The sequence below is a fragment of the Bos mutus genome, chromosome 29 (assembly GCF_027580195.1).
Source record: "Bos mutus isolate GX-2022 chromosome 29, NWIPB_WYAK_1.1, whole genome shotgun sequence".
Classification (NCBI taxonomy): domain Eukaryota; kingdom Metazoa; phylum Chordata; class Mammalia; order Artiodactyla; family Bovidae; genus Bos; species Bos mutus.
The window spans coordinates 29,018,736-29,034,023 of NC_091645.1; the positions used below are offsets into that span (position 1 = coordinate 29,018,736).

Genomic DNA, 15,288 nt, shown 5'->3' on the forward strand with positions numbered 1-15,288 from the left:
CTACAGATTTACATGTTCCAGTTACAGTGGTCCCCTGTGAAGGAGGAGGGGACGCTTGGCATTCTATGAAGACATTTTTGGTTGTCAGAACTGGGGAGGTAGGGTGTTGCTGGTTCCTAGAGGATGGAGACCAGAGATGCTGCTAAATAACCTACAAAGCACCGGATGGGCCCCCACAACAAAGAAATGGTGGTGGTGTCAAGGCTGAGAAACTCAGCTCCAGCATGATGTGCTTTGGGGCGGGAGTGTGATTCATAGGAATAATGGTGACTGTCTGTACTTCTTAAACCCTTTATGTTGTACTGGCCACCAGTTTTAAGTATTCTACATGTGTCATTGTATTTAATCTTCAGAACAGCCCTATTTTGGTAGGACTTTACGGAGGAGGAAACTGAAGTTTGGGAAGGTTAAGAAAGCTGTCCAAGATCACACAGCAAATAGGTAGCAGAAAAACTGAGATCTTTAGTTGATCAAGGAGTTGCTTTCACCACATGGCTATGGAATGAGCAGTGTGCTGGGTGCTGTAAGATCAGTTAGTTTCCGGAAGGAACTCACTGTCTAGGGTGGGGAGACAGGAAGTGTAATTGAGGAGGGACTTGAGAAGGGGAGGATTTTGTGAGTTAAGAAGCAGAGATTTTTGGTCATTTATGGTTGCCTGAAACACAAGACCTTGTACTTAGTCCAAATGTGATGTGCGACCAGGCAGGCCTTTCCTGCAGAGGTTGGGGAGGCCAGCCTTTCTTCTTCTGGAGGAAACGGCCTGAGCTGTATTATGGGCAGGCCACCTGATGTGTACAGAGGTAGGGTATCACTTTCGATCTTTTGTAGTTTTATTACACTTGAACTGAGGGGAAAAGAAAAGCAGAGATTTGGGTTTTTTTTTTTTAATGATTTCTTTTTTGGCTGCCCTGGTTGGCATGTGGGAGATCTTAGTTCCCCAACCAGGGATTGAACCAGCGCCTCCTGAAGTATAAACGTGGATGCTTAACCACTGGATCATTAGGGAAGTCCCAGAGATTTGGTTTTGATCATAAGTATTAATACTTTTTAATTTGTTAAGAAGAAGAACTGATTCATTCTAAAAGACCCTGACACTGGGAAAGATTGAAGGTAAAAGGAGAAGGGGGTGACAGAGGATGAGATGGTGAGATCGCATCACCAACTCAATGGACATAAATTTGAGCAAATTCTGGGAGATGGTGGAGGATAGAGGAGCCTGATGTGCTGCAGTCCACAGGGTCACAAAGAGTCCGGCATGACTTAGTGACTGAACAAAAAGAGGAAGAATATTCCATGCCAAAAGCTAGTCATGCTGTGAGCTCTTTTCCTTTCCATGATTAGATTCAGGAGGCAGCTTTGTGGAAAACATGAGGGAGGCTGGTTGACCTTGAAGGTTCCTTCCAACCAGGAAATCCTGGAATCTGCTTTGCAGCACAGGGCAGTCTTCTAATAGCTTTCTTTTTTTGCCCTCTAACATTTAGGAACAGCTTGGCTTTACAGATATCCTGCCACAGTCTTTTGGATAGGCGTAGTGTTTTCTGTACCCCCAAGAAAGGGTGCTGTTATTGTCCTTCGGAAATATATGTGAACACTTGATGTGAGACAAGCAAACCTTTCATCAGTTCAGTTCAGTTCAGTCACTCAGTTGTGTCGGACTCTTTGCGACGCCATGAATTGCAGCACGCCAGGCCTCCCTGTCCATCACCAGCTCCTGGAGTTCACCCAAACTCACATGCATCGAGTCGGTGATGCCATCCAGCCATCTCATCCTCTTTCGTCCCCTTCTCCTCCTGCCCCCAATCCCTCCCAGCATCAGGATCTTTTCCAATGAGTCAACTCTTCGCATGAGGTGGCCAAAGTATTGGAGTTTCAGCCTCACCATCAGTCCTTCCAGTGAACACCCAGGACTGGTCTCCTTTAGGATACACTGGTTGGATCTCCTTGCCAAGGGACTCGCAAGAGTCTTCTCCAGCAGCACAGTTCAAAAGCATCAGTTCTTCGGCACTCAGCCTTCTTCACAGTCCAACTCTCACATCCATACATGACCACTGGAAAAACCATAGCCTTGACTAGATGGACCTTTGTTGGCGAAGTCATATCTCTGCTTTTTAATATGCTATCTAGGTTGGTCATAACTTTCCTTCCAAGGAGTCTTTTAATTTCATGGCCGCAGTCACCATTTGCAGTGATTTTGGAGCCCCAAAAAATAAAGTCTGACACTGTTTCCACTGTTTCCCCATCTATTTTCCATGAAATGATGGGACCAGATGCCATGATCTTAGTTTTCTGAATGTTGAGCTTTAAGCCAACTTTTTCACTCTCCTCTTTCACTTTCACCAAGAGGCTTTTTAGTTCCTCTTCACTTTCTGCCGTGGAGGCACTTAGCACTTGTGAAATAGTAGCCGCTATGACTGTTCTGATGTGCCAGGCCCTGTCCTGGTGCTGGGGCTCCAGAGATGAGTGACATACCATCTGTGCCCTCTGAGGCCCGTTTGAGGGAGGTGGCTCCCCGAAGTTACTTGAAAAGGGGGAATAATCCTGTCAGAGTGGGGTCACTGCCTGGATGTAGGGAACAGCGGTCCTTGTCAGTTGGAGCCATGTCAGCCTCATTTCCAGCCCCCAGCAACCAGGCCTACACCAAACCCTCAGTAAATGACCTCTGAAGAGTGGATCCCACAGGCCAGCCCACCCTTTTTTTCCCCCTCTGGGGGCCAAGCATTCCACAGCCACCAGGGGGCAGCAAGGCCACAGTGTTCCTGTGGACCGCTCCTCTGGCCTTGGTCCTCTGGCTTTTTAGCCCCACCTCTTGAATCCTGCTGCTGCCGCCAAGTCACTTCAGTCATGTCCGACTCTGTGTGACCTAGTCACCAGCTTATTTCTGAGCTGGCCACCCGCATGATCTTTGACCGCCCGCATGATCTTTTCTGGTATTTCTCCATTCTTTGGCCAGTTTCTTCTAGCCTCAGGATTTGCTGTTTCCTCGCTTATCTCTTCCAGGTTCTCAGCTGACCACAAGAGCCCACCGTGTCCCCCCTCCCCACCCCACCACACACACCCTGTTGCCCTAGGAGAGCACTGGGGGTCGGAGCCCCACCCAGCCAAGCGCCCAGACTTCCCCGTGATGGGGCCAGGGCCAGTAGGTGCTGTGTCTGAGTTTTCCTGTGTAGTGCAGGGGTCAAGGGCTCAGGCACACCCAGGATGGGACCCTGGCTTTGCTCTTTACCAACACGAGGACCTGAGAGTGTCTGTATTCATCCAACAAATTGGGAAGTTGTTGGCCATGTGACATGAAGAGCTGACTTATTAGAAAAGACCCCTGTGCTGGGAAAGATTGAAGGCAAAAGGAGAAGGGGGTGAGGATGAGATGGTCGGATGGCATCACCAACTTAACGGACATGAATGTGAGCAAATCCCGGGAGGTAGTGAAGGTCAGGGAAGCCTGGCGTGCTGCGGTCCACGGGTCACAAAGAGTTGGACACGACTCAGCGACTCAACCACAACTGTGTGCCCGGTGCCAGGTGCGTCCGCGAGGACCTCGGATAGTGTCTCCTTTGGGCTCACACGGGGAAGGCAGACAGCAACCAGGAGACGCACGTCCACATGACCCAAGAACAGGAAAGGGGCTGCTCGGGCCGCAGGCCAGGAACTCTGCGGACATGACCCCCACGCTGGGGCCGGAGCGATGGAAAGGAACCAGCTGTGCAGAGAGCTGGTGAGGGGGCGGGGAGAATGTTCTGGGCTGAGGCCACAGCACTGGGGGAGGAAAGAGGAAGGGGCGGGGAAGCCGCTGTTTCAGGAGCCTGGTGGGTGGGTGCTGACCAAGGTGTGTGAACCGAGATGAGGCTGAGGAAGTCGCTGCAGTTATTTTCTTGTTAAATTAGGTTAGCACCTGAACCTACGTCAGGATAAGACAGGAAGGGGCATTGTAAAGTTTTTTAACCTCTACCCACAGTGAGAGGATAAATTTTACATTTTGACCCAGCCCAGGGAAATAAATATCCGTGAATTGAAGGGAAAGAAAAAGCTCACAAAGCAACACCTTTACATCGTGCGACATGCTCTAGTATACTCATCTTTATTCCAGTCTCGTCTGTTTCCTTTTTTTTTTTTAAATACTGGTCTTAACCTCCAAGTTAATTTAATCACCACTATTGTGGTTTATGACTCACTGGGATAAGGTATATAAAGCCTTTAGCACAGTGGCATATGGTGTGTATTCACAAATGTTTGTCATCTTTTATTGTTATTTTCCCACCTCTAAAATTACATGAGCCTTAAGTGGAGCAATATATGTAACATATGGAGAAATGCCTGGCTCTGACCACGGGTGTGTTTCCTTTGTTCCCCCGTGGCCATGTGGCCAGTGTGAGGACCGAGCGGGCCAGGTGGCTGGGTCCAGGCAGGTAGAGGCGGGGTCCCCTCCTGCTCTTGCTCTCACGCTCTCGCACGCATGGCTGGTCAATGGAGCCCTTTCATTGAGAGCTGTGTTTCCTTACCTGGGGAAGAAGGGGCAGACAGTAGGGAGAGGGGTGTGACTCAGAAATCCGGACCGCCTCAAAGAAGGCCATTGTTTTTCTGCTGTTAGAGCAGGGGCGGGGATCTCAGGTTCAGGGCAAAAGGCTTCTGTGAGTGAGGGAGGCCGGGCCACGGAGAGAGGGATCCCGGGAATCGCATCATCTCGTGGCTGTAGGGAACTCCCAGAACTCTAGCCTGTGTGCTCAGTCGTGTCCAACTCTTTGCAACCCCGTGGACTGTAGTCCACCAGACTCCTCTGTTCATGGGATTTCCCAGGCAAGAATACTGGAGTGGGTTGCCATTTCCTCCTCCAGGCGATCTTCCCGACCCAGGGATTGAACCTGTGTCTCTTGCATCTCTTGTACTGGTGGGCGGATTCTTTACAACTGGCTCTACCTGGGAAGCCCCAGGAACTCTTAGCTACTGGCCTGGTGTTCCTCCTGTGCCCTGTGCAGAGGCAAAACCCAGGCTCTGGAGAAGGAGCACGTTAAAAGGCCAACCACTCCTGGAAGAGTTTTCCAGGCAGCATAGAAGAAAACTAGAAATAGTCCAGATAGCAACTGACAATAGAGTCTGTAAGTAAATCCTGCATGGACGACTTCTCCATCCAGTGAACACTGAGGAGCTGCGGCTACATACACTCTTCCTGAAGGATGACTTCCCCGCCGCAACCACCCCGCCACCTCCACCCCTCCACCCCCACCCACCTCCAGCGCCCCCATTCCCCCTGCCACCCAGAGGGCAAGACAGAAAGAATGAGTTGCAAGATTCCGATTAGATAAGGTTGAAAAACAAGCAGAACGAAACAATACACTGCTTAGGAATGCACACAGGCCTCATGAAACTAGGAAGATAAAAAAAGAAATGATCAACCCCTAATTCAGCAAATGATTATCCCTGTTGGGGGTGATGCAGAGTTCAGGTATTATTTGTTTCTAGGGCTGTGTGCTCCATAAGCGGATGTTCCTTTAGGTCTTTAAATGGAATATAGATTTATGGACATATACATATATTAAATATTGGTGTACTTAGGGACTGAATAACTCTTAACATCTGTACATATGAGAGTTGGACTGTAAAGAAGGTTGAGCCCCGAAGAATTGATATTCTCAAATTGTGGTGCTGGAGGAGACTCTTGAGAGTCCCTTGGACTACAAAGAGATCAAACCAGTCAATCCTAAAGGATAGCAACCCTGAATATTCATTGGAAGGACTGATGATGAAGCTGAAACTCCAGTTCTTTGGCCACCTGATGCAAAGAGTTGACTCACTGGAAAAGACCCTAATGCTGGGGAAGATTGAGGGCAGGAGGAGAAGGGGACAACAGAGAAAGAGATGGTTAGGTAGACTCAATGGACATGAGTTTGAGCAAACTCCAGGAGATAGTGAAGAACAGGGAAGCCTGGCGTGCTGTAATCCATGGGGTCACAGAGTTGGACACCACTTAGCGTGACTGAACAACATCAAATGTATATGTATGTGTATATGTATACATATATGTGAACATGAAGTATTTGTATATGTGTATATACACATGTTAATATGTGCTGTATATTTCCCAATTAAAAATTAAAAGCTGGCAGGCCCTTAGAGAAACTGACAATATACCCTGCTACATTATAGGCCTCTCCCCTCGTTCTCCAGTTTGGTTTCTAGTCACTCTTGCTGAAAGTCAAAGTGTTTGACTAAGGCCCCTTCCTCTCTCCCAGTTTGGGGCACCAGTAGACTTCCGGTTCTGCTCCCCTTCTTCTCCTGCGGACGAGGGAGCCCTGTGGTGTGCGGTGCCCACTCGGGGCCGATGCAGGCAGGCAGAGGGGGATCGCATGTGGTCCTCCTGCCAGGAGGACAGAGCTGGCACCAGGCTCCGTGGGTCCACTCCAGCACAGACTGGCACTGGCCTCTCACCCATCCCTTCGGGTGTCCTTGGCGGCCCTCCCAGCCCAGCTGAGCCAAAGGACAAGTGCTGTCTGAATAATGACCCGCGGAGGAAGCCTGGCCAGACAGGTCTCGGCTGGCCAGTCCGGAGCAGGGTGTGGAAGGGCGCCAGCCTCATCAGTACGAGAAATAGCCCAGGCTCAGGGCCAGTGGGCACCTCCAGGCCAGGTCACGGAATTGCTCTGAGATTCAGTTTCTCTGAATCAAAGTCCACATCAGGGGGCTTCTATGTCACAGGAGCTTGGAGAACCATCATTTCTCAGCTTTGAATAGAACACAGAGGAGATATTATTCATGTGGTTCTTAAAGCACCTCGGGGCTTCCTGGGTGGCGCTAGTGGTAAAGAACCTGCCTGCCAATGCAGGAGACGTAGAGATGTGGGTTTGATCCCTGGGAAGATCCCCTGGAGAAGAAAATGGCAACCTACTCCAGTATTCTTGCCTGGAGAATCCCATGGACAGAGGAGCCTGGAGGGCTGTAGTCCATGGGGTCGCAAAGAGTCAGACACGACTGAAGCGACTTAGCACAGACGGTTGTTAAAGTAGCACAGGTCATCAGAATTTCGAATTTCGAATGCAGAGTTTGGACCTACTAAATAAGAACTTCAGGAGTAGGCTGGGGCATTTAACAAAGTCACGCAGTCACATGGTCAGATAATCAAATGGCGCTGAGGCTTATCTGGATAGACAGGCTCTAATACCACTCTCCCCCACCCTGGTTCTGCCTTCCAGAAGTGACTACCATTAAGACAATTTCTGGGATTTAGTGCTTCTAGTGGTTTCTTCCAGACACATAATTGAACAATATGCTTATGCAGCTCTTCCTTGATTTATCAGATTTTGACATTATTGGTTTCCCGTGGTGGAAGATGGAAGCCTTCTTTATATTTTCCTCACCCCTCTCCCTCCTTCTCCCAGTTTTTGATATTTACATTATTATTTTCAAGTTGTTGTTGTTTTTTAATTGCCTTTGGAATCCTAAATGTACTGAAATCTTTAGTCCTTATTCCACATACTCTGGGCTTCCCTGGTAGCTCAGCTGGTAAAGAATCCTCCTGTAATGCAGGAGACCCCAGTTCGATTCCTGGGTTGGGAAGTTCCCCTGGAGAACAGATTGGCTGCCCACTCCAGTATTCTTGGGCTTCCCTGGTGGCTCAGCTGGTAAAGAGTTCGCCTCCAATGTGGGAGACCTGGGTTTATCCCTGGGTTGGGAAGATCCCCTGGAGAAGGGAAAGGCTACCCACTGCAGTATTCTGGCCTGGAGAGTTCCATGGACTGTATATAGTCCATGTCACAAAGAGTCAGACACAACTGAGTGACTTTCACTTCCACATACTCTAAGTTGTATCACTCTGTCAGGGGAAATATCGAAAAGCCTTCCCTTCCCTTCCCGGCACTTCTATCCTTTGCTGTCTGTCAGCTTCTCTGTCAGCTGTACTTGTATTTTCCAGGCAATCCCGAGACATGGAGGCAAACCACTTAAAACCATCCGGTTTTTAACTTTCAGTATAGTATTCAGTTGGGCTTCCCTGGTGGCTCAGACAGTAAAGAATCTGCCTACAATGTGGGAGACCTGGATTCCATCCGTGGATGGGGAAGATACCCTGGAGAGAGAAATGGCTACCCTCTCCAGTATTCTTACCTGAAGAATTCCACAGATAGAGAAGCCCAGCAAGCTACATGCAGAAGGAAATGGCAACCCACTCCAGTATTCTTGCCTGGAAAATCCCATGGATAGAGGAGCCTGGGGGCCTATAGTCCATGGGGTCGCAAAGAGTCGGACACGACTGAGCGACTAACACTTTCATTTTCATAGTATTCATTTATGTGAGATTTGTGACACTTTATAATAAAACAGACTCTGTGGTAGATGGTGGTGCCCAGCTGTAGGCTAAGATAACTGTTCTGAGCATGTTTGGGGTAAGCTAGACTGAGCACGATGCTCGGTAGGTTAGGTGTTGCAAATGCGTTTTCAACTTATGATGGCTTTATCTGCATGTAACCCCATCGTAAGGTGAGGAGGATCTGTACTCTGTTTTTGAAAGTACCTAGCCATTTAATTTAATAATCTGTTGAATGGTATTTCCTTTTTTCTTTCTGGAAGTTTTGTTTCTGGAACGCTTTTTCCTGGCTTCAGTCTGGAGACCTAGTTCTTGAGGCATGCCTCAGACTCATAACAGACTTGCCTCCACAGCTTCCCTGGGTTAGAGCCAGTGTCTGTCTTCTGGGTGCTGTGTCTTTTTCATTTTTGTTTTACTCTGGTTTAGCTGAAGTGCAGTCCTTGTTTACTTAAAAAAAAATTGTTTTGGGGGGAGTGTAGCTGATCTACACTGTTGTGTTAGTTTCAGGCGTACAGCAGAGTGAAATCAGTTGTCCGTATCCGGATCTCCACTCGTTTTTAGATTCTTTTCCCGTGTGGTCATTACAGAGTGTGAAGTAGAGTCCCCGGTACTGCACAGCAGGTCCTTAGTGGTTATCTCTCTATCTGGTGGTGTGTATATGTCAGTAGAGTCCCCGGTACTGCACAGCAGGTCCTTAGTGGTTATCTCTCTATCTGGTGGTGTGTATATGTCAGTAGAGTCCCCGGTACTGCACAGCAGGTCCTTAGTGGTTCTCTCTCTATCTGGTGGTGTGTATATGTCAGTAGAGTCCCCGGTACTGCACAGCAGGTCCTTAGTGGTTCTCTCTCTATCTGGTGGTGTGTATATGTCAGTAGAGTCCCCGGTACTGCACAGCAGGTCCTTAGTGGTTATCTCTCTATCTGGTGGTGTGTATATGTCAGTAGAGTCCCCGGTACTGCACAGCAGGTCCTTAGTGGTTATCTCTCTATCTGGTGGTGTGTATATGTCAGTAGAGTCCCCGGTACTGCACAGCAGGTCCTTAGTGGTTCTCTCTCTATCTGGTGGTGTGTATATGTCAGTAGAGTCCCCGGTACTGCAGTGGTTATCTCTCTATCTGGTGGTGTGTATATGTCAGTAGAGTCCCCGGTACTGCACAGCAGGTCCTTAGTGGTTATCTCTCTATCTGGTGGTGTGTATATGTCAGTAGAGTCCCCGGTACTGCACAGCAGGTCCTTAGTGGTTCTCTCTCTATCTGGTGGTGTGTATATGTCAGTAGAGTCCCCGGTACTGCACAGAAGGTCCTTAGTGGTTATCTCTCTATCTGGTGGTGTGTATATGTCAGCCCTGGTCTTCCAGTTTATCCCCCCTACCCTCACCCCCTGGTTTGTTTGTTCCCTACATCTGTGACTCTATTTCTGTTTTGTAGGTAAGTTCATTTGTATCCTTTTTTAAGATTCCACATATAACTGATGTCATCTGTGACTTACTTCACTCAATATGGTAATTTCTAGGTCCATTCATGTTGCTGCAAATTATATTATTTTGTTCTTTTTTAGAAAATGCATTCTGAAGTACTTTCTCAGAAAGAATAAATGGGAGGAAAACTTTTGAGTCTTTTGTTTTGCCCTCACTTTTAATTGATGATTCGACTGAGTACAGTATTTGAATTTATTTCCCCTGCAAACATCAGATGCGTTAATCTCTTGTCTTATAGCATCCATCATTGCTAATAGGATACCCCATGGATTGTTGCCCACCAGGCTCCTCTCCGTGGGATTTTCCAGGCAAGAATAATGGAGTGGGTTGCCACGCCCTCCTTCAGGGGATCTTTTCCACCCAAGGATTGAACCCGTGTCTCCTGCATTGGCAGGTGGATTCTTTACCACTGAGCCACCAGGGAAGCCCAGTAAGATATCTAACACCAGTTTAATTCTCATTTCTCTATAGTGAACTTCATTTTTTTCTTGTTGGATTTTCCTGTTTTGTTTTGCTTTATTAGTTTCCTTCTTTGGAAGTGTATAGGATGTCCTCTGTCTTTAGCGTACCGGGGTTTTGTAAGGCTGTGTTTCGGTGAGACTTTTTTTTTTCATTCGCTGCTGGGTGCTTTTGGACCCTTTCAGTTTAAAGTGTTATGTCAGCCTTTCACTCTGAACATTTTTCCCTGTCATTTCTTTGGTAATTTCCTCCTCTGCGTTTCCTGTATTTCCTCTTCCTTGAAATCCTGTTAGTGGTTAGACGTCCTGGATTGGTCCTGTGTGCTGGTTCTGTCCTGTCCCTGCCCCCATGTACGTCTTTCCTTTCTGGAGTCTCGTGGACGGTCTTAACATTGTCCTCCAGACTTCCTAGTAAAGGTTTTCATTTGGGAGCCTCATTTTTTAATTTTTCTCCCTCTGGTCCTCTGATTATTTCATTTTCATAGCATCTTGCTCTTGCTTCACAGAAGCCAAATTGGGTTGACATTCTCGGACACACTAATTAGAATTGTTTTAAAAATTATCTCCTGACCCTTAAATGATCCCGTTTCCTCTGGGATCTGGTTCTGGTTGTTTATTTTGGTCATTCTTTTTCAGACGGCTGGCTTTCCCTTAGTGCCTGGTGAATGTTAGTTCAGTTATGTTTATTATTTTTTTTAAGTTTAAAATTTTTTTTCGGCCATGCAGTACAGCTCGTGGGATCTTAGTTCCCCCAGTAGGGATTGAACCTGGGCCCTCAGCAGCAGAAGCGCAGAGTCCTATCCACTGGGCTGCCAGGAAAGTCCCGGTTCATTTGTGTTTAAAAATGAAGAACCAGGCTGATAGTCTAGCAAACTGAGTTAGGTCTGTTGCCCCCACAGGTCTCTCTTGGACGGCTAGCTGTATAGACAGAGAGCAGGGCTTGCTGGCTGGCCTTGCCTGAGTTTGGAGGTACCAGCCCAGTCTGGAGCCTATGTACTCTCTAGTCCACGGTGGCTCATGGACCACATCTGGCCTGCTTCCTTTTGTGAGGCCTGTGAGATAAGTGTGGTATTTATATTTTTAAAGGGTTAGTTTAAAAAAAAAAATAGAAAACTAAGAAGAATGTGCCACAGAGGCTGTATGTAACCAGCAATGCCCCACAAATTGACTGTCACACTTTGTACAGAGAGTTCGTCTGCTCCTGCTCCAGTCAGTTCAGTTGCTCAGTCGTGTCCGAGTCTTTGCGACACCATGGACTGCAACACGCCAGGCTTCCCTTAAAGTCATGTCCAAAGAGTCGGTGATACCATCCAACCATCTCATCCTCTGGCATCCCCTTCTCCTCCTGCCTTCAATCTTTCCTAGCATCAGGGTCTTTTCCAGTGAGTCAGTTCTTCGCATCAGGTGACCGAAGTATTGGAGCTTCAATTTCAGCATCAGTCCTTCCAATGAATATTCAGGACTGATTTCCTTTAGGATTGACTGGTTTGATCTCCTTGCATTTCAAGGGACTCTCAAGAGTCTTCTCCAACACCACCGTTCAAAAGCATCAATTATTCGGCTCTCAGCTTTCTTTATGGTCCAACTGTCACATCCTTTCATGACTGGAAAAACCATAGCTTTGACTATATGGACCTTTGTCGCTAAAATAGTATCTCTGGTTTTTAATATCCTGTCTAGGTTTGTCATAGCTTTTATTCCAAGGAGCAAGCATCTTTTAATTTCATGCCTGCAGTCACCATCTGCAGTGATTTTGGAGCCCAAGAAAATAAAGTCTGTCACTGTTTCCATTGTTTCCCCATCTGTTTGCCATGAAGTGTTGGGACCAGATGCCATGATCTTAGTTTTTTTGAATGTTGAGTTTTCAGCCAGCTTTTTCACTCTCCTCTTTCATTTTCATCAAGAGGCTCTTTAGTTCCTCTTTAATTTCTGCCATAAGGGTGGTGTCATCTGCATGTCTGAGGTTATTGATGTTTCTCCTGGCATTCTTGATTCCAGCTTGTGCTTCATCCAGCCAGGCATTTAGCATGATGTACTCTGCCTATAAGTTAAATAACCGGGGTGACAATATACACCTTGACGTATACCTTTCCCAATTTGGAACCAGTCTGTTGTTCCATGTCTGGTTCTAACTGTTGCCTCTTGACCTGAATGCCGGTTTCTCAGGAGGCAAATAAGGTGGTCTGGTATTCCCATCTCTTTAAATTTTCCACATTCTTTAAGAATTACCCCTGTTCCAGTCCAAGGGTTAATATCTTTGGAGCACAATCCTCTGTTTTCCCCTGCATTAACTGCCTGCCCCCATGATGGAAGTAGGCCATGGATGAAGCTAGTTGGTACAGCTCTTCTCTAGAGGGGCTCTTTATTATTTTTCTTTTTAAAGAAATATTCATTTACTTAGCTGTACCAAGTGTCTGCTGTGGCCTGTGGGATCTTCATTGAGGCATATGGGATCCTTATTTGTGGTCTGTGGGATCTAGTTCCCTGACCAGGGGTCAAAGTCAGGTGCCCTTGCATTGGGAGCATGGAGTCTTAACCCCTGGGCCACCAGGGAAGTCCCTAGAGGGGCCCTTAGTTGGTCCTGGTTTCCAGCTCTGTTTCCTGTCCTGCCCTCTGTCCCTGCTTGTTCAGAGCCCACATCCTCTTCCTGGTTCACGTGGGGAGGCTGGCGATGCGCTGCCTGTGGCCCTGTGGTCCAGGCTACAGCTTCCTCCCCTGCGGTCCTCATCCACTCACACCCTGCCTTCCACTTCCTAACCTTGGGAAATGAATCGCGGTCTCTTGTTTTCTGCTGCTTGCCCCTTCACGTTCCCTCTTATGGGTTTGTTCCTATTTGTATTTCATCACTGCATTGCAGTGGGTTTTTGAAATGTTCCGAGAATCACTATTAAATAGGAAATGGGGGCCTTCCTCACATGTGTCCGTGTGCCGGGTGGGGCTTAGACCACAGAGACGTTACCCCATTGAGGCCACAGCCAGTGGAGCTAGTGTTGGTGAGCTGAGACAGGCACCTTGTTTCTCCCGAACTCTCTTGCACGCAGAGTGTCCTCAGTGCTCCTGCACGGTGGGCGGGGTATTGGCTAGACATGGCCAGATCCGTAAGATTGTGAAACCTGGGTCCCTCTGACCTAGCATTTCTGCCTCCAGGGGTCTGACTTAGGCAGTCATTTGTGCATATCAGAAAGAGCGGGCCAGGGTGTCTATTGTAACATTGTTTGTGATATAAAAAATGAAAAGTAAGAGCAAAAATAACCTAAATGGCCCTGTGTGTATGAAGGGGTTAATAAGATGAGGTATGTGCGTACTGATTGTTACAACAGAGGAAGATGATCTGCCTGGACTAACGAGGGAGGGTTCTGAGGTCACAGGTAACATAAAGGGTCCTCCCTCTTGTGCTAGAAAAGCACCTTTATGTAGATACGTTCATATACATCTACATTCATTAAATGTCTACATTTATTCTACATGAATATCTACATTCATCCATCAAAAGGCTGGAATAATGAGCACCTTACCTATTACTGGTGATTACTTCAATGAAAAGGATTGGGGGCTAGACTTCTGAATCATTTGAGACTATAATCCTGTGATGTTCTGATAGAGATTGTTTAGGACATTAACCTCTTCCCCAGACAAACCAAACAAAGAAGCAGAGCAAAAGTTTAGCCTGGGGACGTCTCTGGTGGTCCAGTGGTTAAGACTCTGCATTTCCACTGCAGGAGTTGTGGGTTCAGTTCCTGGTTGGGAAACAAAGATCCCACATGCCGCATGGTATGGGCAAACGATAGTAAAAATTATTTTTAAAAATAAATCAACCCAAAAGATGAGGTGGAACTGGGGCCTCTGGCTGTGTCTTTACTTCACAGCCTGAATGCTTGTCAGTTCATCAACAAGTGCTGTGTACTCCCAAATACACTCACTCCAAACTCTGGAGGTTCTTTATACCTGCCTACAGCGACGTACCTGGGAGATGCTGGTGAGGAGCAGGTGGCCATGGAGGGGTGCCTCTGGGATGGGGTGGACCGTGCAGAGGCAGCGCCTCCCACACTTGGAGTCGGGGAGGCAGGTGGGGCCAACAATGTGGACAGAGCAGCAGAGTGGGCTCCTAGCATTAGCTGGGCTTTGAAATGGGGCTGCTGCTTCTCTTTTTTGTGAAAAAAAATTTTGTTTGGCTGTGCTGTGCCTTATTTGCAGCATGAAAACTCTTAGGTGTGGCATATGGGACTGAGTCCCCTGACCAGGGATCAAACCCAGGACCTCTACCCCCTACACCCCCGCTGCATCGGGAGCACGGAGTCCTAGCCTCTGGGCACCTGGGAAGTCCAGAAAGGGGCTTCTTTTTTTTTTTTTTAATATTTATTTATTTCCCGGCACCAGGTCTTAATTGCAGCATGCAGGATCTTTAATTGCAGCTTGCAAACTCTTGGTTGCAGCATGTGGGATCTAATTCCCTGACCAGGGACTGAACCTGAGCCTCCTGCATTGGGAGCGTAGAGTCTGAGCTACTGGACACCTGGCAGGTCCTGAAAGGGGGCTTCTTTAATGGAGCTGGGGAAAGGTGAGCGAGCCCACAGGAGTCTCTCTTGGTCAGTAGAGGCCACCGAAAGATGGCACAGTTCTGCTTCTCTCCCTGGGTGCTTCAGGGCTTCCAACACTAGCGAGCCAGGGCCCTCTCTAGGGCTTGGAGGGACAATGGGATCAGAGCAAGCAGAAACTTCAAGATGGGAAGTCTCTGCCACCCGAGTAGAGTCCTTGATCCAGAACGGGCTCTGCCTTCCTCTCAGCTGTCTGACTGGCCTGTACTCATCCCCTCTGCCAGCTCCGCTCGGAGAGCCCATGAGTGCAACCTCTTGTGTGCCCCCGTCTCTTCCCTCCACAGGCTGGAGCGGAAGCCTCTGTTCAGTTCTGTGTTTAGGCTCATGGCTTCCACGAGGCTGGGAAAAGCCACTGTGTTCAGAGCCTGTTTAGAAGCAAATAGAGCCTGAGCTGAAATGTGGCCACCACCACGAGGCCTGTGTGTTCTTGTTCCCTCTCTCTCTCAGAGGGGGCAGGACGCCAAGACTC

At 47.9% G+C, this 15,288-nt stretch overlaps 1 protein-coding gene across 3 annotated transcripts in view; it reads left to right on the forward strand.

Annotated features, from left to right (window-relative positions):
* DCPS (decapping enzyme, scavenger) overlaps positions 1 to 15,288 on the forward strand; it is a 41,473-nt gene that overhangs the window by 2,202 nt on the left and 23,983 nt on the right. The window lies entirely within an intron of this gene.